This window comes from Marmota monax, unplaced genomic scaffold (assembly GCF_021218885.2).
Source record: "Marmota monax isolate L192 unplaced genomic scaffold, Marmota_monax_Labrador192_F-V1.1 WCK01_AAM20220418_F8-fsc00201, whole genome shotgun sequence".
Classification (NCBI taxonomy): Eukaryota; Metazoa; Chordata; class Mammalia; order Rodentia; family Sciuridae; genus Marmota; species Marmota monax.
This window is the reverse complement of record NW_026695150.1, coordinates 1,531,501-1,559,313: the sequence shown is the minus strand read 5'-3', so window position 1 is coordinate 1,559,313 and position 27,813 is coordinate 1,531,501. Positions and strand designations below refer to the sequence as shown.

At 42.9% G+C, this 27,813-nt stretch overlaps 1 protein-coding gene and 1 long non-coding RNA gene across 2 annotated transcripts in view; one reads left to right on the top strand and one right to left on the bottom strand.

Moving 5' to 3' along the window:
* Bcl2 (BCL2 apoptosis regulator) overlaps window positions 1–27,813 on the top strand; it is a 167,103-nt gene that overhangs the window by 27,450 nt on the left and 111,840 nt on the right. The window lies entirely within an intron of this gene.
* On the bottom strand, window positions 13,197–27,083 carry LOC124081855 (uncharacterized). The gene is made up of 3 exons (XR_006848161.2): window positions 26,852–27,083; window positions 26,548–26,703; window positions 13,197–18,862 (listed from the first exon to the last, which is right to left on the bottom strand). It is a non-coding gene; the product is annotated as an uncharacterized LOC124081855 (long non-coding RNA).

Below are 27,813 nucleotides of genomic sequence, written 5' to 3'. Positions count from 1 at the left end.
GAATAATCTAATGAGCCATCCTCATGTCAGAATCCATTGTCACAAGTTCTTTTGTATTTAAGCTGCAGAGAAACCATATTTGTGGAAAGATAACTGCGTTCAGTGCCAACACCCAACAATTTTGTTTTCAAATTCCTGAAAACTAAAAAAAGAAATCTTGGTGACATGAATGTTCCAAATTCAAAATATCCAAAAGTGAACTCATCAACTTCCTTCTCGGGCCTGCTTTTCTGTGTCTGTTCTGTCTGGCTAATGATATCACCGTCCACCCAGACAAAGTTCGGAACACTTAGAACAGTTCCAAGTCTGTTTTCTCGCTGTAAGACAGAGCTTTCCTGCATGGTTTGTGAGGTCCTCTCTTCCCCATCTGCCTGAATCCCTCTTGTGAAATCTGTCTCACCTGGATTTTGATTCTTACTGTGACTGTTTATTCTGCTGCTGCTCTGAGCCTTTCATGACTTCTTGACTATTCTATAGTCAAGCTGGCTTCCCCTTCATTTTTATAAATGTATTCTCAAATTTACATACAGTAAATCTTCATTTTGGGGTATAGTTTGTGAGTTTTAAGAGAAGTATAAATAAATCACCACCACCATAATCAGGACAGAACCCTCACCTCTAAAAACTTCCCTCCTACTGCCCCTTCCTGCTCAGACCCTGGTCCACACTTAGCCCCTGGCAGCTGCTGATCTCTTCTCCATCTGTGGAGTTTTCCATTTTCCAACATGCCATAAATTGGTCTCTTTCCTTGGAGCACCTGTTCCTAGGCCATCTATCCTCTTCATCAATGCCAAAGTGTCTTAAAACATCTCTGTTGGAGACCATGGGAAATATGTAATTATTCTTCGCTTCACTTTCCTTGTTAGCATATGACCCAGCCAGAGTATAAAATTAGGACCATGAAGAATTCTAGTACTTTCTAAAAGGAGGTTGGCTCCTGACGAAGATCTTTAGTCTCGCTAATTGAGGTGACTGATGGTGAGACCAGAAAAGCAGTAAGTCATTTGGAGTAAGAAATGGTGTCCTGGAGCTAATGAGAGAAAAGGAAGAAAGAGAGGGAGAGATATCTATGGGATGTATTGCAAGGGATGATGTAGACTGCAGTCATCTTTCCTCAGTGGCCTCAGGAACCTGCAGGAGAGACCTGAGTTGTGTGGCATGTGTGTGTGTATGGTGCTGGGGATCAAACCCAGGGCCTTGTGCATCAAGACAACACTCTACCAACTGAGCCATATCCCCAGCCCATGGCGTGTCTTTTGAATGGGTCTTCATGTTGAGAAGGCAGTCAGGAAGCCCAGACCTATAGTGGGGTGTCATGAGGATTAATGAGGTGGCAAGCTGGCACCACCTGGAAGTGCTGACTCTCTTCCCAGCATCCCACTCCTTCTTCCTCCTCTCTTCTGCCATTCAGTCCCTCCCCTGTAATACTCCAAATCCCAACTCTAGCCTGCAGGGTCCTTCTGCAATGGCCTTCAGGGATGGTGCTCTGCCTTCCAGCTTCCTTGCCTCTAATGCTCTGTCCTCTCTACTTGCAGCTTCCCATGCCACCCCCACCCCGCCCCAATCTGACATTCCAACTGCATTCAGCTTCTTCACTGAACCTTCCTGAGTCCCCTTCAATCAACATTACCTTGGTTTTTGTCTATGATCTTTTTTGTGTTTCTATAAAGTACAATAAGTTTGTATCATAATTATTCATGTTTGTCTTGATCCTCCCGTGAACAGTGTAAAGGTATTCAATTTGTTGTTGATAAAATGAAATTATTTCCTAAATAATTACAGCAACTTTGAGAATAGAATAGGGAACATTAAGACATTGCTTTTAGGTTGTGCTTGCATTTTTCTATATAAGCAGCAGGCTGTGGGCTGTGGGGCAGGTTTTATTCTTACAGGTTTCCTGCATTTGTGAATGTGTTAGGCAGTCTGTTTCCAAACAGCTGTCACATGGTCAAAGCTCCTCAGGTGACATTTTCATGCACACAAGAGTAGGACACAGTCCAGGTAGGTCCAGGAGAAGCCAGGCCATTGAAACCTGACAGGCTGGTGCCAAAGCAGAGGAAGAAATCCCTGCTTGGAGTCAGGGAGCTGGGCACTGCTGCACCCTGCTCCTTTGTTATCATCGAATAGTTGGTATGCTATCAAATTACAGTCGCCAGTAGAAGTCTGGAACTCAAAGACATGTTCGCTAAGTCAAGTCGAGGGAGATGCACTTCTAGCACCTTCCACACCCATGCCCAGATACAGAGCACACCCCCTCCAAACACATATGCCCCACGTGGAAACTTGCACCACCTTCACACAACAACCTCCTCCTGTGCACGGTCCGAGATGAGAGCAGATGGGCCTGTTTGTGAAACCCAAACTCAGGATTCCCATTCTTGTGTAAGAGCCTTGCCACGTGGCTCACATATGTTCAATTTGTGGCCCACACAAGCCTCTAGAACACATCTCCCATCCAGTACCTTACCAGTAATTACCCATCTTGTATTTGCATATGTTCCCCTTTCTCGAGAATCTGGGCAGGTTGCAATCTGCAGCTGCCCCCTTCCCCAGATACAGCTCAGTGAAGGCCGTGCACCCTTGGGGAGACAGGAGGAGAAGGCCGAAGACTGTTTCCGTCCCCTGCAGTGCAGTGCCAGAGGTCAGCAGAGAGACAGCAGCAAGGACAGCCCCCCACCCCTGCCATTCCTCGTCCCACCCATCCCATCTCCAGGGCTGGTCTCCAGCAGGGAGCCAGGACCCACCCACCCCCGTTACCTGCTGGAGAGCTGAGTACACGCAAATTGTTTCAAGAGTGAAAAGTTCCCCCAGTGATCTTGATTTTTCCACTTAAACAGAGTGCTTGTTCCAGCTCCCTGTCTCTCATGCAGCTGCAGGTGAGCGGCCATGGGCGGCGGCCCCTCTGCTCCTAGGCATGCTCCGTTTCCCTCCTGGGCTCCCTTTCCACTGCCAGCAACAAGCCTTCCATGCCCGACTCCCCCTTTCCCGTTTTTTCTTGGCGTCTATACTAGCTGGAGGGCAGGCTGGTGGGAACCAGGCCCTGTGGCCTTCCAGGATTCCCATCATCTAGAGCCAGAGCTCTAGAAGCCTGACCTGGGCCTTATGGGGAGAGTGGTTTTGAGTAAAATTCAACAGCCCCCACTGATTCACTGCAACCAAAAATGCACTCCTCGTGCCATTTTAAAATGTTCCCATTCCAACAGTAATGTTCCCCTGGCCAGAGCTTCCCTCTCTGAAACTTTATGCGCTTGAGCTCTGGATTTGAAGGGACCATTTACTTATTTATTTAGATGTAAAATTTCAAAATAATGAATTTGTTTTAAGTTCCCTGCCGAGCCCTTGGGGGCACTTAAGTACCTGCTGCAGAAGCATATGGGCTGCCTGCATTCTGAGCCCTCCCTCACATGGAAGCAGATGAGCCCAGGGCAGAGCCAGCCAAAGCCCACCTTGTCATGATCCGTAGGAAGAGTCTGTCCACATTTGGTGAATCAGATCTTGGGAGTGTCAAGGTGTGAAACTTACCCTGGGGACCCCAGGAGCTCGAGGAAAGGGTGGGTGATTGTGTCTGTCTTCATTCTTCAGCCTCAGAGGGTCTCCATAGACCCAACCAGGCAATGGCTACAAATCCCAATGACCCAGCCACGTCTCAGACCAGTTTAATCAGAATGTCTGGGAGAGGCGGGACACCCAGGAATTAATATTTGTAACCTTCCCAGGCCAAGACTGTTGTCGACACATTCGTAAGAGCGCTCAGTGGGACATGGGTGTCCCCTGGGTTACTCTGTGCAGGGAGGATGACAAAAGCTGGGTTCTGCTTGCCCAGAGGCTTCTGAGCGGTCACTGTGGAGCCTGAGATCAGACTTTCCACTGGAATAGAAAGCAAATGCCAAGTGTATTTAAAAGTGCTCTTGATCTACCTAAAACTAGGAAGTATAAAGAATCCTCTGGGAATAGTTTATTCTCACATTTGAATGGGTTTTTGCTTCCTCCGAACTAAGCCTTACAGTTTTTTCCATTACCAAAGGTGCCCTGTGACTTCTAAGGAATACAGTTGAACTAAAAATTCTGCAGTGGTGCACGGGGCTGGGAAAGTTATTTAACCAGTTTTTCACTGCAGAGCAGAAAGTGATTTGGAATTAGGACCAGTCTCTTCACGGCGATTCTGGGCTGGAATTCATGTCTCATCGGCAGAGGATTATTCCTGGCTGATTATGTTAAGTGGTTATTTGTTTAAAACTTAAAAGAAGAACAGATACAGTACGTTTGTACTCAGCTAACCACGCAATATTTTTAGCTTAAGAAAATAAGCAGGTAAAGTGGCGATTTGTTTTATTACCAGACTGATAAAAAAGAGTTTCACCGGCAGGAATGAGTCTATCTCCCAGACTGGAGAAAAAGTTAAATGATTTTGTCAAGGTAGATTGAAAACTCTGAAAACTTTATTATTGGTTGAATTTTACTGAGATCAAAAAGTGATCATTTTATAGCAAACAACCAAATACCCTCAGAGGTGACCTGGAATGCCTTTAATTCTGAAAGATGGGCTTTTCAGGACTCTGCAAATGACATTTGTTTTGGCATTTGGTACTTTGTTGCCATATTTATTGCCTTTAGTTCCTAGTGGGAGTAGTTTTCCGCTCCTAATTTACCCAAAAGGCAAGAAAAAATAACTAGATTTTTTTTTAAAAGAAGAAAAAGGAGAGGGGAAATATGTCTTGAAAGTTTAATTAATTGCAAAATGAAGTTAAATGGAGCATTCAATAAAAGTACTTCTCAGAACCGACAGGATTTCTCAGAAAGGAGCCTTTAAAGCTGGATTCTCTAAAGCAGTGGAAATCCCAGGAACAAAAGCCAAATGCCTGGGAATTGAGTTTCAGAAGAATTTTTGAATTGGTGCTGCTCGGTAATTTACAAAATGGAATGGAATCACTGAATGTTCTAAAATCTGTTCAGTTAAAATGGCATAATAAATTCAGCTCATGCAGACCATGCACTTTTAACTCATGCTATTATTATATATATTTTATACCATGTATTCAGCATTTTCCATGAGCCAGGGCCTGTGTTTTGACATTCATGATCTCACTGTAGAGGATTACAAAGATTCAATTCTTTACATAGAAGTCATTGGTAGATTACAGAAGGTTCCTAATGCTGATGCTTGTATTTCAAGCAAGTAAAATCTTTAATGACATTTATGACATTGATGTATATTTGTTAAAGCCAACCTTGCCAACAAGATTTCTATTCCATTGACAGACTTAACAAATCAGGTCTCCATTCAGGAAGGAAGAAAGAAAAATTAATGAAGTCAGTTTTCTTTATTGCTTAAGCCGAAGGCTAACATGGGTGTTTGGGCAGATCATATTCAAGGCCACTATATTTATTGCACACAAATATGGGTTTTTGAAACGGGAAATCAGTTCTGATAAATGTTCAGGGTAACTTCTGATCCTTTAGCAAATGAGAGCAATAACTACTAGTTGCATATTATGAGTTGAAGTTGCAATTTGAAGATAATCAATATTGCAACTTAAGCATCATCAAAGGGTGACCTGTAGCTTAACTTTCTTAATTATGAATATCAAGAACTTGAGATGACATCCCTGATTGAAGTGAGTTATTGAGTCAGGTAATATTAACATCCTTTTAAGCAACTATCATCTTTAATTTACCCAATCAGCAGTAAGCTCACCTGAGCTAACAAGCTATAGGCTACAGTCAAACTACTTATAGAACACTTAGTATGATAATATTAGTTTGCAGATATTAGTTACTACTATGGACTAATTATTTGCCTAGTCCTTACCATAAGAAGTTCCTGTCGATGTTTATGTTGAAAGATGAAATAACTTAGGGAAGTGGGTAAAGAGGTATTGGAATGTAATGATAACTACCCATAGCCAAACTTCTCACTCTACAGTGGACATGTTGTTTTCTCTCTATTCTGAACATGGTATAAGGAACTTCTCTGGTTTGTGAAGATGCTTACAATAACAATTGCTATCCTTTTGAGAAGTATTTTTTAAATTGTGGTAAAATATATATCATAAAATTTACCGTTGTAACCACGTTATGAGTATAGTTCAGTGACATTAAGTACATTCACATGTTCTGCAGCCATTACCACCACCACCCCCAGCAGATTTTTTTCATATTCCCGGACACAAACTTAGAACCCTGTGCCTCTAGTTTCTAGCAACTACCCTTGTTTTCTGTCTACATGAACTTGACTTCTCTAGGTACCTCGTGTAAGTGGATCGCACTTTGGCCTGCTTCACTCAGCTTGTCTTCAGGGTTCATCTGTGTTGTGGCTCATGTCACAATTCCCTTCCTTTTTAAGGTTAATGATATTTGGTTGTTCTACATACCACAGGTAGTTTGTCCATGGACATATTAGTTGCTTCCACCTGTTTGTTATCATGAATGTTTCTACAAATGGTGTACAAAATCTAAAATCTGCTTGAATCCGTGCTTTCTATCTTTTGGTTATATACCCAGCAGTGGAAGTTCTGGATCATCTGGTAATGCTATTTTTGACTTTTTGAGGAACCTCCATGCTGTTTTCCACAGCTGCTGTGCCATTTTACACTACCACCAGCAGTGCACAGGGCTTGTTTCTCTATTTCCTTACCAACCTTTGCTATTTTCTGTTTTTTGGTTATAGCCATCCTCATGAGTGAGAAGAGGTACCTGATTTTGGTTTTGATTTGCATTTCCCTAGTGATTAGTGATGCTGAGCATCTTTTGCTGTGCATATTGACTATTATTAAATCTTTTTTAGAGAAATATTTATTCAAGTTTTTTATTTATATTCATGTGTCTGTTTTGTTGTTGTTGAGTGTAGGCATATTTACATTATTTAGATATTGAGCCCCTATCAGAAAAAAAAATTGTTTTAAAATGCTACCATTTCTTGAGCGCTTGCAGTATTCAGAATGGTCTACTAAGTGCTTTATATCCAGAACCTTAATCCATTCTATAATTCTGACAGTAGTTATTATTACTTCATTTAATAGATATGGAAACCAAGCCTTCAAGAGTTCAAATAACTTATTCAAGATCATACAGTCTGTAGGTGGCAGAGCCAGGGTTGTTACCCAGGTGTGTCTTACTCCAAAGCCTGTGACCTCAATTTCAGCTCAGTGTGGATAGTCTACCTTTTAGATTTATGAATTTCTTTCACTATTTTTTTTACATTTGAAGTATAATAAATATATAATAAAATTATAAATAATAAGTAATTATCCTACTGGATCAAAACCCTGTAGCCATTATCTAGGTACAAGAAACAGCATTTCCTGCTCCCCAGAAACCATCCACAGGTCCCTTGATAATCAGTCCCATGCCTCTTGCCAAAGGGAAACAGTTTATGGTAGTCAGTTCTTTGCTTTTCATCCTATTGCACCCTAAGCATGTATCCCTAGTTGTTTTTATGATTTAACTTTATATGCATGAGATTATGCATATTTTGTTTGGTTGGTTTCTTTTGTTCATAGTTAAGCTTCTGAGATTAGTGAAGTCAAATGTTTTTCCTTTTCCTTGTTGAATTCTGCTATAAAACTTCACCCACTGTATTAATCCATCCTCTTGTTTTAGCCCTCGTATATAATGCTGGTGAGAACATTATTGTACCTTTCCTTGGGTGTCTAAGACATTAATTTCTGTTGGGTATATAACAAGTAGTGAAACTGTTGTAGATGTTGTGCCAAATCGTTTGTATTGTGTCAACTTATACTCTCACCGCAGCATATGAGAGTTCCTGTTGTTTTGCATATTCTCCAGATTTAGAATTCTTAGACCCTTTAATTTTAGCCATTCTGTGTTTTCTTAGTAGTATCACATATGGTTTTAATTTGCATTTCCCTGATTACTGATACTAATAATCTTTTCCTATGTTTATTGGTTGTCTCTTTTATGACATGTCCTTGGCCATTTTTGAATGGTGCTGTCTTTTTCTTTATGGATTTCTGGGAGTTCTTCACAGCTTCTGGCTGTGAATTCTGCGTTACTTATATGTGCTGCAAATATCTTCTCTCCCTCTCTGTGACTTGCCTTTTTAGTCTCTTAAGAGAATCTTATGATGAAAAAGATTTCCTAATTTTAATGTAGTCTGATTTATCACTCTTTTAGTTAGTGCTTGTTGTGTCTTGTTTGGAAATGTTTCCTACCCCAAGGTCATGAAGATTTTCTCTTATGTTAACTTCTGAAAGTTGTATCATTGCCTTTCATGTTTATATCTATATAAGCATCTGGAGTTGAGTTATGTGGATGCTTCCAGCTGGGGAGTGACCAAGTGTTTCTTTCTTCTACAGGGACACCCAGTCGACTCAGCCACATTTTGGAGGGAAGGGGGGATACCTTTTTTCTCATTTTCTGTCATGTTTTTTTTTAAAAAATTAAGTGCCTTTTGTATGTATGAGTCTGTTTGGGGGCTCTCTGTTCTATTTTGTTTGTCAGTTTGCCTGTATTTGTCCCCACACCACACTGTCTTATTGGTTTTATAATGTCTCAATATTGTTAAAGAAAAAATTACTTATGATACTAGTTAAAAATGGTGAGGAACATTTCAATCAAGGGGGACCATTGATTGCAATGGGTATAGAGACAGCTGCGATGGAATCTTGGAGTAGGAGAGATATTAGGCTCCATCTGGCTACAGTAAGGACAAGTGAGGGTGTATAGCTAAGGAGCAGGTGGCATCAGTGGATGGGAAATCACTAAGAGGAGCATCAGGGCTCTTGTTAGACCAGCTAGAATTGTTGCTGAAGGACAGATACTAAGGGTAGGGGATGTCACTAAATTGACTTAGTAGAATTCTCGATCTAACTGGATTCCACAAGGATAGCAAAAAGGAAGCCAAAGGTCAGGGACTAGTCAGAAAGAGAACTCACAGACATTGATCCAAGTTTGACCAAAGGAGAGCATCTCTGCCAATGTCCAGTAGAGAAAGTTCTTCACCTCATTTTCTTTTCCTCCAGTGTGTCTTGGCTATAGGTGGCCTTTTAGAGTCCATTTATCAAGATCAAACGTACCTATCAGGATTTCACTTTGAATAGCATTTCTTCCTGGTGATTTCTAAACAGAATGCATTTTAAGGTAGCAGGCAGGGGCAGTGGCATGACAAGAAACAAAACCCAGAAAATAATAAGGAAAGACACACTTTTGCCTTCAGCAGCTACTATTTAGTGACCTCAAAATTGTCTGGTTTTTGAGTGATAGTGATTAGGTATGGTCTTAGGGAAGTTGGTTAGTTGGGGAAGAAGCTCTGCCTTTCAGAATCCAGCCTCTGTTTCTCCAGTGTAGCTCTGACCAGTGAGCAGAGAGGACAGACGGGGTCCCCAGGTCTAGAGGCAGCACCTCTATCAGAGTGCACCCATACAGAGCTGGTCCTCACAACACAGTTATTTTAAGAAAAATTCACCCCCTGCTCTTCCCTGGGCTCCCACTTTTACTGTACTGCTACTTGGCAGAGGGTGGGGCATGGGGACACAGTCAGAGGAGGGAAGAGCCCATTTCGTCACAGTGCTCGCAGGGTGGCAGTGGAATGAATGTGCTGGTTCCCAGGGAAGCTGGGCCCCAGCTTGTTTGTTCGTCTCCACCTTGATTTGTCACGTGTTAAGTGCCTTTTATATGTCAGACCCTGTCCCTGGTGCTGGGGGAAAAGACCAAATTCTTGGTCTCACGGAACAGCATTCTAGTAGTCGAGAAAGTCAATAAATAAATATAAAATTTAATGTAGGACAATGACACATTCTATAGAAAGAAGAAGGAGGACCAGGTTGGAAGGGAAAGTAAGATATCTGAAAGATGCACTTTGCAGACCGATGGCAAGTAGAAGGCCCAGGAGCAGGAGCTGGGCATGAGGAGAGGGACCACGAAGTGTCACAGAGTGAGGGAAAGTGATAGGAAATGAGAGGGGGAGGAGGGAGCCCTGGCCAGACCCACACCTTACTTTGATATTTAGTAACACTCCTTTTATTCTTGCAGTGAAATTGGTAGAAACCATAACCTCCTGTTCACATAACTACATACCGTCAATGTGATTTCTTAACTGTAATATAAAAGGAAGTACCAAAGAGAAGAAATTTGTAATAAAATAATAAGCATTTCAACACCTCAGTGTCAGTATGCCTATACCGGAGAAAATAGCAGTGTGGTCACGTCTTGTACCCGCATGGAGGATCACTGCAAACGTGGCAGCTATAAATACAGAGGGCTGCAGATGTGTTACATTGGTGACTCAGATGACATAATTGCTGTTCCATCTAGTGGTGTGATGTTTCTGAAATGTTGACTGCTTAGTAAAGTTCTAAACAAAGCAAAATATATCATTCTGTATTGCATTCCTAGAAATTCAGTGTTTGTTTATGGAAATCGAGGAGAAAAACCCGGACATGTAAATTGGTGTTAGGTTTGTCACTAGAGCCATATTCAGGGGAGGCTGGAAAGTCAGGGACGTAGGCCATTTCTGGATTGTGCTGGACCATGTGTGCATTTCAGGTTGTCCAACCTGCATGGACCCTACCCTCTAATGCCACTGCTTCCCCCTAATTATCCTGTGTCTACCAAAGCAGCAGCATGGATGTCCACAATGTCCTTGGGGATGGTTCTGTCCCCCTAGAGAACCACAGCAAGAGCTGATGACTCTTGCAGGAATTTAGGATTTTGTTTTGAGTGCCATGGGAGCCAGGGGACAGTTTGCAGCAGGGAAGGGGAATGACCAGACTTGGGCTTTCAAGGGATTGCTGTCCATAACCGGAATCAAGTGGAGACTGAGGTCTCTGGGTTTCTCAGTGAGAACCAGGCCCCCTGTGTAAGCTGCAGAGGTGCCAGGCTGGCCTCAGACTCCCTCAGAAGTCTGTCTGTCTGCCCCAGAGCCAACTATATCACCTAAAAGGGCAATCCTTGGTCTGTGCCCCACACCCTTAACAAGAGCAGATGTTGACTGACATCTCAAGCAGGTTTCAACCCCCCTTCACAACCCCAGTTTTTACTCCCCTTCCTGTAATAAATAACAGATTCATGCAAAGTGGTTAGAAGCAGTTTTGTAGTTAAACTTCACACTCAGGTTATTTTGCCAGGCGGCCCCCCTTGGAAAGTAAGTTACCCTTCCAACAGTCAGCACCCTGTTGGGTCTGTTGCCGTCGCCCAGGCTTTGCTTTGTGCCTGCAGGCCCTGAGATGGCAGAAGCATTTCCTGTAACTGGAATCCCCCATGCCTGGCCTTCCAGACAATTGATAGATAATTGGATAAATCCTAAACTGGAAACTGCAAACAATAAAGAAAGAAAACTGCACATAATGTAGTACGCAACCCTTCTGAAGCTAGGCAGTTTACATATGAAACTACTTAAGCAAGTCTTGTATTTTTTTGACAATGAAGCTCATTGAGTTGTGAAACTCAGGGCCACTCAAAATGTGCTTAAGAAAAGGATCAGGGTATATAGTGCTTGGCACCAGAATGGAAGCACACATTCCAAGTTCTCTACCATGTGCTCACTGATGGGCTTAGGGGTGCCAAGGAGGACAGTTAGGGTAGGGCCACTTAGTATTTTGCCACTGCTGGGTGCAATATTATTGCTACATGTGTTTGAAGGTCACCTAAGCTTGTTTAGCATGGCCTCAGTAACTCTGTGGTCTTCAGGTCACACAAATCTTGGTAACCAAACTTATTTTCCAATTTCTCTATATAAAAGGATGCCAGAACTACAAATGGCCAATAAGTACTTCCTCTGGGGCCACACCCAAAATCATGAAGGTGAAATCTAATTCTGTCCTTGGTGTGTTGAACATAGTAATAGCAGTGTTGTTCTGTGCAACATGGGTATAGTTGGACTGAGATTTTTCTATTTAAAAAAATTACATTTGTGAATTACAAATACCTAGATTCAGCCAAGTCCCTGAAAATTTCTTCTTCTGGAGGAAGGTGGGCTTGGAGGCAGAAATTCCACTGCAGCCTCCAGCTTCAGTGTCTTTGGCTCATAAGTGACAGTTGGAACCAAGCCCAGTGGGTACACCTGTAATCCCAGCTGCTGGGGAGGCTGAGGCAAGAGGATGACAAGTTCCAGGTCAGACTGGGATACGAGTGAGACCCTGTCTCAAAATAATAATAATAATAATGATTATTATTATTATTATTATTATTATTATTATTATTATTATTATTAAAAGGGCTGGAGATATAGCACCCCTGCAATGGTAGTGCAATCCCAGTACTTGCAAAAAAAAAAAAAAAAAAGTGAGGAGTAGAAGAAAACTGTGTTGCCCTGTGGTTCTACTGGCTTCAGAAATAAGGGCAGGACAAGTTCAAACAGCGACCTTTGTGCATGTTCAGTGGGGGAAAAGTGTCATTTAAAGGCCAACTCCCATGGTAGATGGGCCTAGAAAGTGTTTACCAGAAGACTTAGAAATCAGCTTCTGAAACTGTTAAGTGTGTTGGAGTGATCCAAATCAGAGGGTAGATAGGAAAAATATCTTCCCTTCCTTCTTAATCTCCAGGGAATTGAGAAATAAGAATCAAACACTCAAGAACGAGGATTGAGGAAGTGGGATGTAAAAATGGCTTCCTAGATTCCTTGTTTGAAAAGGAAGCCTGAATTTCCTAAAGCAGGAAACTCTTCCTTTTTGAGGAATCCGACCTCAGTCGTCTTAGTTTAGCTTTTTTTTTTTTTTTTTTTTTTTTTTATGTCTTTACTATTCATTTGCCCTGTGATGCTTACAAAACAAAGAGACAGGAAGCATCTTGATGAAAAAGTTCTCATGTCGTCATGCTATGTGCAGAAAATAGTGCAGACAGTCTTAACAGAGATGAGCGAGGGGCACAGCTTGGGGGCGGGGCCAGGCTCGGGGGCGGGGTCTGGCAAGGGTGGGGCATAGCCACAAGGGTTGACCCTGAACCTTGGACAGTTGGAGCCTGAAAGAACCTTGGAGTAACCTTATTCAGTGCTACCTCATTTCATAAGTAAAATAAGGTCTAAAGCGTTCAAAGAGACTGCCACAGTTGCACAGCCAATAGGCAGCTGAGCTAGTAGCCCAAGACCAGATCTCTGATGAGGGATTTTCTTCAGAGAGGTTCATATAACTGATACTGAGAGAGTCAAAAGGCACTGAGGGTTTCTTAGGCTATTTTGATTTTTATTTATAATTTAACTTATTTTTATTAACAAATAATTGTGCATATTTTTAGGGTATGATGTGATTTTTTTTGATCACTCTACATTATAGAAAATTGGATCAAGCTAATTAAAATATCCATCACTTCACCAACTTTTTTTTTTTTTTTTGGCAATGAGAATACTAAAAATCTATCCTTTCTGTAATTTTGAAATGTGCATTATTATAACTGTGGTCACCGTGCAGAATAATAGGTTACTAAACTTACTCCTCTATTCTGAGATTTAGTTCCCTTTGATCAAATCTTCCTGTTGCCTATCCATCCTCCATCCCCACTGCCTCTGGTAATCACCTTTCTAGTCTCTGTTTCTATGAGGTCACCTCACACATACATGTGAAATTATGTAACATTTGTCTTTCTATGTCTGGCTTATTTCACTTGCCATCATATCTTTTAGTTCCATCCATGTTGACAAATGACAATGAATGACAAAATTTCCCTATTTCCAAAGTTGTGTAGCAAGTATTCCATTGTATATATATGTCACAGTATATATCACATTTTATTTTCCATTTGCCCCTATACACTTAGGTTGCTTCCATATCTCAGTTATTGGCTGAATTAAACATGAAAGCACAGATATCTCTTTGACATATGAATTTCAATTTCTTGGGATAAATGCCCCAAAGTGGGATTGCTGGGTCATGTGGTAATTCTCTTTTACATTTTTGAGGAACCTCCGTGTTATTTTTCAGAATGGACTGTACTAGTTTATATTTCTACCAACAGTGTACAAAAGTTTCATTTTCACTAAATCCATGCCAATACTTGTTATTGTTCATCTTTTTTTTAAATAATAGCCATCCTAATGTGTGAAGTGATGTCTCATTATGGTTTTAATTTGCGTTTCCCTGAGATGTTGAACATTTTTTCACATGTCTGTTGGCCATTCATATCTCTTCTTTTGGAAAACATCTGTTCAGATCCGTTGCCTATTTTTTAATTGGGTTATTTGTTGTCTTGCTATTGGGTTGTTTGGATTCCTTATATATTTTGGATATTAGCCTCTTCTCAGATGTATGGTTTGCAAGTATTTATCATGGTCAGTTTACTTTGGTTTGCCTTTGACCTTCACCACCCCATCTGGTAAGCATAAATTGTGGTTGCTAATTGGCTTTCCTTGAAACATTTGTGAAGGACTCTCTTTGAAAGGAGTCAGCAGAGTTTAGAAGGGAGGAACTAACGGTTGCAGTGCATTTCAAACCCCTACTCTCAGACTCCTTCCAGAATGGCCTTGGAAGTTCTCAGTAGGCTGACACCAGGCAGAGGCTAGACTTTGATCTGAAAATGTTTGCATGATGCAATTTCATGTGCATGGGGTAATTGGTTTTGCTGGAAAGTCTAACCAAGAGAAAGCTTTCTGACTCTGGCATTAGCTCACTCTTCACCTGTCCGTGCACCTTATACTTCCTACATTTTTTTCCATATAAAATTTGCAACTTAAGAACTACCTTTTAAAACAAGCGGACTTGATTTTTTATATATAGCATATATCATTATGGAAATGTTGCTGTGCTTCCAAAACCTCCTAAAAGGTTGGGAAGCTTATTTTATTTGATTCCAGTTTTTTCTTGTGCTTTTAGATGAGGTTATAAACAAGCCATGATGCAAAGAGCCTACCGAGAGATGCACAACAGAAGCAGCCTTAGAAATAGAAATTGAATTTATAGGCAGTGAGATAGGATAATTAGTTTTTATATTTAAAAATATTCTCCATCCAGAGGAGCCTGCTGTCTCGAATAGAGAAAGGAATTAAGTTTGAATCCCAGTACCTCGACTAATTTAGTGGAAACTGTCAGCTTTGTATAAAATATATACATAAATCTGCTGTGTGTGAACACACATAAAACACACATACACACAGTATTATGAATTAAAGTGTGCATTCAAATCCAATAATTATGATTGTACTAATCATTTATACTTATAAAACCTAAAAAACAAAAAAAGAATCTAAAAAGCTAAAGATAATCTGATTGGCCCTCTTCTGCCTTTTATTTTATTTTACTTTTTGGCTCTGAGTAGTTAATTTTCTGAGTCCAAAAAAATCAAACAAACAAAAACTTGCTCTTCGCTGCTTTTCATATAAAAAGCAAAAACTGTATCTGATGTTTACCCTAAGGTTTTTTGATCCGATTCACTACAGAATGTACCTTTAACACACTTTATGTATGTAAAACAAAAAACAAAAAACAAAACAAGAGCGTGTGAAGTGTGTGCTGATGTTAAATACGTGTAAATTCAACATGCCTTCTCTAATGGCAGGTGCCTTCGCCTCTGATCTGAATTGGCAGAAACCAGATCTGGTTTTGGATCTTGAACAGACTGTTTTTTTCAGGGTTGCATCATGACTCTTGGGAGGCATCCTGTCTGAAATGTGCTGCCTGCCCAGCTTGGGTCAGTGGGGACAGGGAGAAGGAGTATCGACCAGCCATGCTGAAGTCGCCAACATGTGGAGTCAGTTGCTGGTTCCTTGCTGAGGGTCTGGCCAGTGGAACTGTCATGGCTTGTGGCTTCCTTGTTTCCACAGAGGATGCCTGAGGGAGGGATGAACTTGAAGACAGAGGGAGTGGCCCTGAGCCTGCCACGGCTTTCTCTAGTTTGATTTTGAGCCTGGGGGTGCCGGAAGCAGGACCCTCTCAGTACCTGCTCTGTGGATCATAGGAGGGTTTCATCCACTCGGTGATCTTTATCCCTTTCTCTGGCTCCTGTTCTAAATCTCTTTCAGAGGAAGAAAAAGACATGGTTGTTAAAGCATGAACTTGCAGGTCAGCTTTTCTTACATCAGACTCCAAGATGATGTCCAGTGCCTTTTGTTGAACTGAAATGCTAGATTGGTTTGAAATAACTGAGCCATTCGTTGCCTGGGGATAGGAAATCTTTCTGTGGTCCAAGGGAGGTTGGTTGGTGGGTGTGAGTATGTTTGCATGTTTGCATATGTAGAAAGCGGGATGGCTTTGGGATGGCTTTGCCTTGTGGGGACAACATTGCAAGACCCGCTGCTCCTGAAAGCTGGAGGGAGTTGCCTGGGCGAGTTGGTCCTCACTCCTAGAGCCATTTCCATTCAGGTACAGTTTCCTTCGGCTGCCTGAAGTTTTCAGTGTCAGATCAAGTTTTCTGGTTTGCCATCTGTTCCTTTCCTTTGCTAACTGATCTTTACACAATGTGACTCTGTGTTAATTAGACATGTGTCTCTTTGTCATTCATCTGGGGAAGGGGTTAATGATGATTTGTGTGACTTTAATTGGTTTTCCTCCAAACTGTTATATTTAATTTATTATTTTATAAGAACTCCAAGAGATTGGGAAAGAGGAAGAGAGGCTCACTTTGATTCTTCATAGCCCTAATCATATGACTTGAAAAAAAAAATCTCGGCCTACATGTTTTGGGATTTAAAAAATACAGTCCTTTAAGTTCTTGTTAAAAGGTAATATATATGAGAATGAATTTTCTGCTTACCAGTGCACAATTTATTAGTCACATTTGTTGGTCTATATTAATTTATTTTTTAATAAGTAACATGTTTGCAGGGCTTGAAATTCAAAAAAATTCTAAAAGGTATGTAGTGGAGTCTTCTTTCTATTATTCTCAGACATCTTGTTTCCTTTCTCAGAATCTGTATTGTTAGGGTCTTGTATGTGCATATATTTGTACTTTTGTATACACATATGTACATGCATGGTATACATGTATGGATGTTTATATATACTTTTCCCCTTTCTTTGCAGTGTGGCTAAACATACATGTTGTTTTGCATATGTTATTTAAATACATGTTGGAATTCAGCACATATCAATAGGATAAGAGCATCCTCTTTTTTTTTGGTAAGACCGCACTGATTACTGCTCAGTGAATTGTAACTAGTCCCTTACTGATAGACATTTAGCTGTTCCCAGTTTTTGCCAGGACAAACAATGATGTAGTGAATAGCTTTGTATTACATTATTTTGTATATATCTAGGGAAAAGATCCTAGGAATGGAATGCTGCCACTGAAAGTGAGTACGTTCGTCATTTTGATTGATTCTGTCAAATTGCCCTCAACAGAGGTTAACATTTTATAGTTCTACCAGCAGTATGAATAGTGATCAGCCCTTTTTATATTAGTGAAAATGATAGATGAAATAGCTATCCTAGCTTATAGTTTAATTTGTTCTCTCTCTTATTTTGAGTGAGTTGAATATAATGAGCACTCTGAAGTAAAAAATGATGAATTCTTACAATTGGATCTGTGTGTGTGTGTGTGTGTGTGTGTTTCAAAGATGGAAGCCCATTTGTGCATATCTCCCTCTAATCCTTCAAAGCACTAGGAAATTATATCTGTTTCTAGTAAATTAGATAACTAATTTTTATATAGCTGTGTATTAACAGTAGAGATGCTACCAATGTTAGAAGATACGTAATATTCTTCTTCAGATGATTACCAAAAACATTGCTGAAATCTAATTTCAACTGAAATTATTTTTCAAAATAATGCATTTAAAATTAACTGAATCAGGTTTTGATTTGTAAGGGTACATGATATCTTCTGAGATACAATATTACAAGTCCATGAGACTCTGACATGTTTTGCCATCTACTAAAAGTCTACATATTCTAGAGCAATTACAATTTGACTAACATAGGAAAAATGGTCTTTTCCATAAAAATGACCATTTTCTTCTTGATATTTTTTTTCTTTGTGTTGAGCTTTAGCTGAAAATCCTTGTGGTTATTTTTTAATTTTTATTATTTCCTTGTATAGCGGTACTAGAGATTGAACCTAGAGGCACTTTACCACTGAGCTGCACCCCAGCCCTTTTTATTTAATTATTTATTTTAACAAGATAAGGTTAAGTGGCCCAGGTTGGCCTGGTCCTTGTGATTTTCCTGCTTTTAGCTTCCCTCCTGCCTCAGCCTTCTGAGCGCCTGGGATTACAGCCATGGACCGCTGTGTCCCAGCCTTTGTGACTATTTTTAGCAACTATAGCTTGAATTCATCTGTGTGATCACATGGCCCCTACCAGAAAGAGAAGTCTGAGGGTCATTACTGGTGTCCGTCTCCTTGTTCATGTTTCTTGCTTGCACCCACAAGTCACACAAACCTTTGTAAGGGGGAAAATACACTGTTGATTTCTTGGCAGAATGAATGCTCTGTCCTATGCCTTAACATACAAGCCTATCACTTACGTAGCTAAAGATTGAGTAGCAACTCCGTGGTCCGCTGCCACTGTCTCTCCCCTGTGAGTCCACTCCTATGCCTTCTTCAGGCTGTGAAAAGGCATGGCTTCTTTGGCAAACATGGAATCTGAACACTGAGCATCTGCTACAATATCATAGTAGGGATTTCCCTTTGGGATGCACATACTTGCCATTTCAACAATTTTGCAGAGAACACAATGATACCATTTCTGGCACCCAGTTAAGAAATCAGTTTCCAAAATTAAATTTCTTTTAATGTCTAATAATAGCTTTGAAGTGTTGTATTAACGTCCCTTCCTGAAGCTAAACTCACAAAATTTTAGAGCCAGAAGGAGATTTGGAGATGGTCCAGCAGTTAATCCCACTTTTCTAGGTGAGAGAACTGAAGCTGAGAGGTCAGGGTCACTGCGGTGAGGGAGGAGAAAGCTGGCCTTCTGCAGTTCTGGCTCCAGACCCCACTTGGCAAAATTGCTCCAGAATCTTGCTTACACGTGATTTGTATTTTCCTGGAAGAAAAACATGTATCAATCCTAAGGTCTCTTAGTAAACTTGTTGGTAGCTCAGCCTTAGGTGGGGGTTGGTTTTGCTGAAGACGCCTCAGCAGAGAGAAAACCCCAGAGTGCTCCTTCTGAGAGACAGCTGGACAGCACACCTGGCACAACCCCCTCTCTCGGGAAAGGGCTGGACACCAATCCCCTGTCTGAAAAATAAGGTCTTCAGGATGCTCCTGCTGGTGTGGAGATGCACTTACACAACTGTGACCACTTCCTGGTGGCTTCTACTGTGTACAAATAGAGGCACAAACTGGGAAAAATAAAGGCTTTGGCACTGATGGGCTGGGGCTGGTCAGAGCGACCACTTCCCATCAGCATGTCAGGAAACCTCTTGTGAGGACTGTTGTCCTTTTAGGAAGGGGGAAAGCTGCGGGGAGGGGTGGGCAGGACAGAGGGAGGCAGTGGAGGGGAGAAGGAAGGGGCCAGGAGCTGCCTGCTTCAGGTAACACTTCTCCAAAGTGTCTTGCTTGAACCAAATCCTTTAATATTGAAGACATGCCTGGTACCTCCCAAAGCAGGGTTTCCAGGCCTGGACTTTTATCTGAAATTTAGACCCTGTGGCTAACTGATCACTAGACCCTGTGAGATACTTGACCCTCAGCCCATCTAGGACCATGTCACCATCTCACCCCTCTTCTCACCAGGTCCTTTCTCTGCACTCTTGTCTCAGTTGTGTCACGGATCTCCAAACTGACCAAGTCAGAACTTGGAGTCATCCTTGATTCATCTTCTGCCCACCTCCAGCCCCCACCCAGGTCACCTACCTGGTCCATTCACCTCCTTCATGTCTCCTGACTCCTTCCCTTGTCCTGGCTCACTGCCACCATCTTAGTTCACAACCACATCACTTCTTCCCTAAGTTACTGCGACCCTCTCCAGGTGGCCTCTCTCACCCAGACAGTCCTGTAGACTGTGGCCAGAGAGATCTTTCTAGAAAAGTCAGTCCAATTGTGGAATTCCCCTGCCTAGAAGGCTCCATTGGCTGCCCACCACCTCAGGGAAACTGTTGTGACTGGTCCCTTGCAGGTCAGTAGCCACGACTCTGGCTGTACCCTGCCCTCCCACCTCCACCCCGACAGGCTGCCTGGAACACACCAGGGCATTTCCCACCCCCTGACCTTTGCACATGCTAGTCCCTCTGAGCCATACGTCCTGCCTCACCTGCTTCCCACTTCTTATCTCATTCCTACTTCTTTCTGAGGTGACCTTAGATGTTACTTTTTAGAGACATCTTCCTTGGCCAACACTTATTTAAGAAGCACTTATGCTTGCATTTGTTCAATACGTACCAGGCACTCATCTAAGGACTTTGCATACATCCATTCATTGGCTCCTCTTAGCCTTGGGAGGAAGGAAGGACGATCATCTCAATTTTATGAATGAACAAACAGACCCTTTCTAAATAGTGAAGCAACCACTTGCCTAAGTTCACACAGCGTTGAGGGCCAGAAGACTCTTTGGCACTTGATTTTGATTTGTAAGTGATAGGTGTGTGCGTGTGTGTGTGTGTACATATGTGTGTATATATGTTAATTTTTTTGAGTAGGTAATCTAAGCACATAATATAAATGCAAGAGACTCAAAGAGTACACAGTTCAGCAACAGGAGGTCTCCTTCCTGACCTTGCTCCCCCGCCACCCATCTCTCCCTCAAAGCGCCTACTGTTGCCAGTCCCTTGTGTACCTTCCCAGGGGTGCACACAGATATGCTTGTGTCTGCATGAGGTGTTGTTTTCCATTCGTGATGACACACTTCGATTGCCATTTTTAATTTGCTTTGTTTGGTGAGCAGTGTGCCTTGCGGCTTGTTCCATATCAATATATTAAGCACTTCCTCTTCTCCTTTATGTCTAAATAATAGGCCATCATAGGGATATGCCATCATTTATTTATCAGTGTCCTTTTGTTGGACATTTAGGTTCTTGTCAGAGTTTTGCTAGAACCATCAGTGCAGCAAAAACGGGCTTCCTGACGACGTCATTGTGCACACTTCTGGGTTCACCTGCAGGATAGAATCCTGGGATTGGAATTCAAATCCAAGAGTAAGTCTATTGGTGATTTTGATAGACAGTGCTAGATCATCCTTCCTGGTGGGTGCCTTATTTCTTCTCTCATGAGTATTTATGAGAATGTTTCTTTTTGCATAGCCTCATTGTTGTGTATCTATCAAACATTTTGATGTTCGCCATTCTGAGAAGTTTAACCCTCATTTCTCCGGTTCTTTTAAGTATCTTCTGGTGGGTTTATGAACTATTTTGATTTTCTGTTAGCTGACTTTCATTGGGCTTTGTTGGATTTTTTTTTCTTGATTTATAGGCATTTCTTATATTTTTTAAGGAAATTAGCCTTCTCTCTGTGATTCATGTTCTAGATAGTTCTTCTGGTTTGCCATTGTATTTTGTTTAGGGTGTTTTTTTTTCCCAATGCAGGAAATTTTTATTTTCATGTAATCAGATTTATCAGGTTTTTTCTTTTATAGCCTCTAGGATTTGAGTCATGGTTAGACTGACCTTCCCCATGCCTAGACTATAAAATTCTCCTCTGAGTGCATGCCTGTGTCTGTGTGAAGCTGCTGCAAATAGAGAAGTAGTACCATAGTTTAGAAAACAGATCCCAAAGTCAGACTGACCCAGCTGCCCTGGCTCCATCTCTAACTAGTTCTGTAATCTCGGATGAGATTTTAAAACGGGTTAGTAAGTGCTACACCTAGGGTTACGGTCACCTCGAAGATCAAATGCGACACCGTGGGGAAGGGCCTCCTGTGCAGTTGTGAGAAATGGGTCTCTCCCTCCCAGCTCATTATAGCTCCCGACTTCTACCTCCTCTGAGGTCCTCTCACTGCGGGGCCTTTCCTCCAGACCCCGCTCCCCAGCGGACCTGCTGCAGGGCCCAGTGCTGGCTTTGAGTGCTTGGCTGTTTGTTTTGATTCAAGAGGGAAAGACCCGGGGCTCTGGCTGGAGCCACCTGGAGGGCTGCAGGTGCTTCTCCACGTGCCCCACAGCTGTGCTCCCACCCCTCCAGGGCCCTGGCGCCTCGGGCATCTCATCCTATCCACGGGTCACTAGTGAGAGTCCCTGATCTTCCCTTTGAGCCCCCCGTGGCCCCTCCTGCCTCTGCAGCTCTGCTCTGTGGACATTGCTGCCCTGTGGTGCCCCAGGGCCTCAGAGGGCGGCCACTTCAACTGGATCCCTTGCTCATTCTGACCTGAAACCACGTTTGCCACGTGCAGGTGCCCCGTGAGTGTTTTTGCCCAAGTGAGTTGAGAGAAGCAAGGGGTTGGGGCGTGGTACTGGCTGTAGGAGCCGGACGTCACTCCGGTCTGTCATCGTTCTCAGCTGCCTGTCAAAAGGAATTATAGTAATATCTTTTTCAAGTGGGTAATCACCTTAAAATTTCATATGTGTCAGCTTATGTTAATACTTATTAGTTGCTATGATTTTTTGACTCCTTAAATATGTTTAATATTATGCATGCTCTTCAAAAAATTTGAAGACAAATTTGGAGACAAAGCTGAGAATTTGACCTTCCTGACTTTTATATCTGTTGTTGCCTTCTATCCTCCTTTACCTCTTTAAGTATTTCCTTTGTATATTTTAACAAAGGCGCTCCTTGAAATTTCAGAGGTAGGACATGCCGCTGGTGGTGGGGTGTGTGCACCATCATCTCATTTCAATTTTACCACCATCCTGACCATTAATTAAAACAATGCTTGGTGCACAGTGTCACGCTTTATAGGGAGGGTATGTATAATGGTCTCCTGCCTCATCTGAAGTGTGCTTGCTCAGAGACAGGCAGAGAGATTAGGGGGAAAGGCAGAGGACATATTATCAGGAAAAACTAGAGGAATTAAAGTATTTTACTGTCTTATTAAATTTAGCATGTGTCTGCTGTGGGCAGGCTCAGGGATGGGTGAGGCAGGAACCTGCGTGCGGACACTTCTCTTTATCATTTACTACGCTTTGATTCGTAAGGAATTGAAGCAGGGCATCTTCACTCCATTTTATGGATGAGGAAATTGAGTTGAAGGAAAGTGGACTAAATTCACTGATCCCACAGTGCAGTGGGGCCAGGATGAGGTGGGGGAACCTGGATTCCAAGCCTGGCATCTCCATCCATGTTGCACTGCCTTCCAGAACCTTCCTGTTCCATAAAGGGGAGAGGATGAAGGACAGTAATGTGACTGTTTTCAGTGGAAAAGTTGAAAAGTAAGGAGATTAAAAATAAGAGGAAACAAATGGATACCGTGGAGTTTTCTTTCTGCTTGGGGCTTTTGGCTCTTCCTTCTGCAACGCATTTGGATATGGTGGACATTCAAGAGAGGTCACTGTCAGCCATCCTGCTACCCCCACACCACCTTCATGAAGGAGGTCTCCTTGGGATGAGTAGTAAAGGGGCGCGTGTGCACGTTCCTTTCTGGCCAACAATCCCAGTGAAGGTAAACTGTACCAAACTGCCTGGAATCCTGGACCCAAAGGGCTACTTTCTTTTCTTTTCTCTTTCTTTCCTTTTCTTTTTTTTTTTTTTTTTTTGCGGTGCTGGTTGGAACCCAGGGCCTTGCGCATGCTAGGCAGGTGCTCTACCCCTGAGCTACACTCCCAGGCCTCCAAGGAACTTATTTTTAAAAGTGCTTGAGGTTCTCCGGTTCGCATGCTCTGTTACTAGGATGTTGTGTTGCTTTAAAACCTCCCAGGCCTGCTTCCTCCCACCCCATACCACTTCCACAGATCTGGGCACGGGCGGGCGGGCGGACTCGCCGTACCCACTGGCTGCCCTGCCCGCAGAGCCCACGGTTGCTCAGAGCCTTGCGTTTTCTTGGGAGGATTTCAGCCCCTCTGTGAAGGATTTCAGCTTTCTCTCCTGTTCCCAGAGGAAGCTTCTTTCCCCCGTCTTGAAATCTTGCTGTATTCCTTAGTGTTTTGGAAACAGAATGCTCAGCGAGAGAATTCTGGCTTTGTGAACACTGGACCACGGCGTTCCCTGGCACAACAATCTCTCCCTTGTGTTAAACATCTGAGAACAGAAGTTCTAAGTAACATTTTTATATTCCTGTTGATGTGAGTTTTTTTATTTGGGGACAACAGTTTGGGGCCTGTTCCTCTGTCAAGTTCTGATGTACTGTCCCCTTCTTCAATGACAGGAATGCCACTGACCCATAGCTTGGGACTGTACTTAGGCCAGGGTGGTGGTGAGTGTTCATCTGCCCTCCGGAACTTTCTTGCTGGGTCCCTGCAGGATTCTCTGAGGGCTCTTGTCCGAGTGGGATGGCCGGCTAACAGAGGAGGCACCCCGTCACCGGCCTGGCCTGGAGCTGAGTGGCTGACCTCATCAGCCGCAGCGGACCAGATGGGCAGACAGACCAAAATAGCCACTGTCCACCTCCTTTCTGGAAGGCAGAGGGCTGCTCCTGAGGTCCAACGAGACCTAATTTGGTCAGAATCCCAGCTCAGGAGGTTAAGCTCTGACCCTGGCACTAGTTCCTTACCTCTGGTTCTGGATTTTCACCAACCACGCTTGCACACCTTGGGAGGTGATCCGCCACACCAGGGCCAATTAATTTGATAGCAAACACCCTCACCGTGAAAGCACTTTCGATTATTTTCCTTTATTTTGTACTTGTACAAAGTACTTGTACTTTGAGTCCAAAGAAAATACGTGGGTGTGTTCTCATCTTTAGGCGAACCCCATATTACCAAAATCCAGTTTTGTATGAAAAATAAGACTTCTATTTTTCAAAAACTTTATTACCAAATTCCTTAAATGGCATAGTTAGTCTAATAAAAATACAACTGATTCCCTCCCAAAATGTTTTTATTTCTAAGTTTCAAAGCTATTTCTTTTTCTTATTCATTCAACAAACACAGGTTGAGTTGTTCCACAAGAGGTGAGCTGCCCTGCTCGGGTATCTTGTGGCTAGTGACAGGAGCACTGTGACTCTGGTGTTTTCTCTCGTTGGGTTGGAGAACTTTTTCTTGTTTCCTGTTCCCTCTGTGAATATTTATTTTGTGCTTCCTGTGGGCCAAGCATTGTGCTGCTGTTCTCTGCCTTTTCTGGATGGGGGTGCTTGGGATGGTGTAGTCTTGTGGGGAAGATGAGGTAATACTGGTCTCGTGGCCACCAAGCCGCTGGTCACTGGTGTGGCTGGTCCTTGCTCTTCCAAGCAGGAGCAGCAGCAGAGGCCCAGGGAGCCTCAGGCAATGGGACAGATTAGATTATTTTCTAAGTGAAAGAACATTCTACTCCTCCTGTCTAACCTTTCTTTGCAGACTAAAATTGGAACAATCACTCACTCTATGAGCAAATGATAATAAAAAGAAAAAAAATACCCTTTCCAAGGCAGCCTGACCGCACCTGTGAAAGTCAACTGCGTTTGGATAAGATGAAGCCCCTTCAGGGGGAATGGAGGCCTTCTCCAGACCTTAATTGATTTTTGTGTTTATTGTGCACCTTCTAATTCTTGGTAGAGAAGTGATTTGTGGGGCAGAGCACTTTATGTGTTATGGGCGCTGTATTATGTAATTCCATTCTTATCCAAAGATCATTCTGCTTGGTTTTGCCCTTTCTTCTGATCCAGCTCGTGTGTACTAGTCTTTTTCATTTCTTCTTCTCTGAGCAGTTATTGTTCCTCTTATTTCTCCCACTTGATCAACTCCCATCCTCTGCCAGGAAAATGGGAGGAGATGTGGGCACTTTGTCCATTTTTTTTCTATTTTTAAGATCAATTGGCTGCATGTCTCCCACCACCTTTTTCTGAATGAGCTCATCAGGTAATAAGGATCCTGAGACCGCTCTTTAGGAGCTGGGTTGTGCTTATTCCTCAGGATCGAGGAACTGTCTGCCCTGCTTGTCTGTGATCTATGTCAGCGCCCAGCCCTGCTGGCTAAGGTGAGCCTGGCTCCCACACGGGACAGCTGATACAGGTGCCCTGCTCTGTAAGAAAGTTCTGTAGACTAGTGCCTACTAAGATATCTTTTGGTAAAACGAGGTCTTGAAGCCTTGAGTTATGTACCTCTTGAGCAATTCACATAGTGAGTTCAGAACTTGGAGATCCAAAGGGTATTGCCATGTTTTCAGTTATGTTGCTAAGGAACTCTGGTAGTTCTAGGAAAGTTCAAACGATCCATGGCTCTGTGTGTGTGTGCGCACACATGTTGGTGCATGTGTGTAGGTATGGAACAAGAAAAATCAGATCCTTCATGTTCCTGAACTATAGTGAAATGCTTGTGAAGCTTGTTCAATGGTGACCTCAAGGAAAAACACAGATTTTGTTTACAGCAGTGTTCATGCGACCAAGAAAAAAAAGCAGATGAGAAGTAGCCAGGCATATTCAAAGCACAACTAATATATCAGGTTTCTGGAACATCTGAGTCTAAGGGTTTGGTCTTCCTCACGATATGTTGAGAGGTGATATTTTAAAAGCGAGAAAGGGGAGGAGGCCAGCTGCAGGGGACAGTAACAGAGACAATTAGAAAGCAGATGTGTGTAGCTGAACGTAGCCAGCTTTACACAGGACCACCATGTCTTCTGCATGCTGGGCGGAAGGGAGAGTTCTGTTCAAGGTCACATAGTAAAAATCGAGCCATTTTATTCTCTGTGCAGTAGCAACACAGGCATGCTTCGGGGTTTTGGACTGTGACTTACTTTCTTGTTGGCATGGCTCCCATCTGTCCTGGAAGTCCCTTCCGAGGTGACCTTGCCCCCTGCAACATGGACGCCAGGGAAAACACTGAGTCTAGACGGTAGGCAGGTAAGGTAATCACCTGGATGGCTGGAAGGTGTTACGAGGGAAAAGGAAGGCTAGAAAGAAAATAAAAGCAAACGGTTTCCCCTTGGGCCATGACTGCAATCAGGATTCTACTGCTGATAAAATGCCACCCCTTTGTTCTGCTTCCTGCATGTTCGTCCATCCGGTAGCCGCGGGGCATTCCATTCAGGTTCCACTCACCTGGCCTTTCCTCAGTGCCAATGAATGGCAAGGTGCTCCCCAGCTGCCAAGCGGAGCTGGGTGCAAACAGACCTCAGCAAAGCCTTCCCACGCCTGTGTTTGTCTTCTGCCTGCTGCCCGGCGCCCTGTGTTGGGGGCTGGGGCCCTTGCTCTAGGTCCCCAAGGTCATCAGTAGGCCTGTTCACGTGGGAGGTGACAGCAGTGTTTTGCCACATTACAAGCTGCTGGGTTCAATGTGAGCAGAGGGCATGAGGCTTCTCACAGCCAGGAGAGTCACAGCCTATACCGCCGGGCAAAGGCGCTGGACCCAGGCCATGCGGGGGACACTTTGAATTTCTTCTTGTGGGTTTGGTAAACATGATGAGCCAACGTTAGTGATGAAGTGCTGTTGTGAGGTTTTCTGATGCAGGCTAACCAAGTTACTGAAATCTTTGCTGGGCACTGTTTGCATTTTTAATCTACAAAGGAAGCCAGTGATGAGCTCTCTCAGTGTTCATTGTAGCTGATGCCTCATCAGCCAAGTCAGTAGGGAAAATCACCCTCATCCATGATACAAACCCACAAAAAGCCCAGAAATCATTTGTGTTTGGTGTTGAAGTGGAGTCAAGAGTGTGAGCACACACGGGATCAGACGTCATCCTCTTTCAAAGTCCAGGCTGATGCCACCCGCCCCCACCCCCAGCCCAGTTCTGCTCTCCCTGAAGACTGGGACAGTATCTGGGGAACTAGGAGGCGGGGGACAGGTGGAGGAGATGGCCATCAATCATCAGAGTACGTTGACAGCCGTGGAGAGAGCTGTGTTTTGATAATATCACACGGGTAATTTATTTATACTCTTTTAAAGATAAAAGTAACACACACATGTGGTTAAAAAAACCAAAGAGCAAGGAAGGCTGTTAATAAATGTTTCTGTTCCTACTTTGCTCAGCTCCTCCCTTAGGCCCACTTCCCTGAGACAGCAC